Raw genomic sequence first — 1449 nt, 5'->3', positions numbered from 1 at the left:
GGTCGTGGGCGTCCTGGCATGGCACCGCTGAGGAGGGAGCGCCGGGTTTCCTTTTGGAGAGAGGAGATACGGAGGGCCATGGTCTCAGTTCTGGTTTCCAAGTTCTGCGTTGGTGTGCCTCGGTTTACCCCCTTCTTCGAGAGAGCAAGGTAGTGACCTGTCAAGGATTGAGTCTGGTCATCCCTTTCGCACTTGACCTCCTTTTCCAACGACTCCCCTTCAGGAACTTAATTTCTCTCCTTTTTCAAATGATTTCAAAAGGGCCTGCACATCCACCCCTCTATCTGCCCGCCCGCCCATTTCACAGTCCCCATTCTGTCAAAGAAACAGAAGATCAAGACGCGGTGGGCGCCATCCATTCTTTCACCCCGCCCGCGCGCCTACTTTCGTCTTCCCACTCAGCCGGGAAAACGGAAGATCAATGCGCGGCGCGGCTACAAACTCGTCTTCCTATTGGTCAGAGCTGCCAGGATTTGCGGCCGCCTACCTCGCCTCCTCCCACCTGGGCGGAGCCTCCTAGCTGATCTGGGCCAGACTCCGGCTCTGCCGCCCCGGGGCAAACCAAGCCGTCTTAAAGGGGCCGCGGCGTGGTCTGGATGTTGCCTTGCCTGCTCTCTCCTGAGCGGCCTGAGGGTCCCAGTGTCCTGGGTCCTGCTGGAGCGGTGGACAGAGTAGCGAGTAGCGGAACCCCAGTGTGCCGCTCACTGCACCTGCCGAAAGTACCTCCCACTAGTTTCGGGCGCACTTTCTAGACTCACCATTAGGGGGTGGGGCGCCCCGAGCACTTGACAGCGAATTCTAACAACAATAGCTAACATTTATTGAGTGCGTTACACATGCCAGGCCTTTTACTCACGTCTTGCGTCGCCCTCGCCAAAACCCTATAAGGGATTTAACCAGACCTGGCATTCTTAACCACCCTACAAGGGATCCCTTCACCTTCATCCCTCCACTGAGCCTTTCCAGGAAGGATCTTCTTAGTTGCTGTTGTTGTTATGTGTCGTTGAGTCGCCTGAGACTCATAGCGACCCTATGTACAACAGCGCTGAAGCCTGTTCTGTCCTGAGCCAGTCTCACTGACTCTGACACACCTGACCCCATTACCCCAATCACCTCATCCGAGGTCTTCCTCTCCTCCGCTGTCCCTCCACCCTTCCATGATGTCCTTCTCCAAGGATCGGTCCCTCTTGGCCATATGCCCAAAGTATGTGAGACGGAGCTTCAAAATCCTTACCTCCAAGGAGAACCTTGGTTATCTTCTTAGTAGCATCGCTTTATCTAAAGGTGCAGCTGTGAAGGCATGTTCACCTTCCACTTGCCTCTGCCCAGACAGGTGTGCTCCAAACAGACGTGCCAGACTAAGGAGCGTCCCTAGAGACGTTCTGATTCACAGGTGCTGCCGCCCGCCGTTGTCTACCACCTAGAAGATACAGGTGTTTTCCCCACGAG

Source organism: Elephantulus edwardii, unplaced genomic scaffold (genome assembly GCF_000299155.1).
Source record: "Elephantulus edwardii isolate Elephantulus edwardi_28Jun2011 unplaced genomic scaffold, EleEdw1.0 scaffold00185, whole genome shotgun sequence".
In the NCBI taxonomy this organism is placed as follows: Eukaryota; Metazoa; Chordata; class Mammalia; order Macroscelidea; family Macroscelididae; genus Elephantulus; species Elephantulus edwardii.
The sequence above is the reverse complement of the archived record's forward strand: the minus strand, read 5'-3'. Positions refer to the sequence as shown.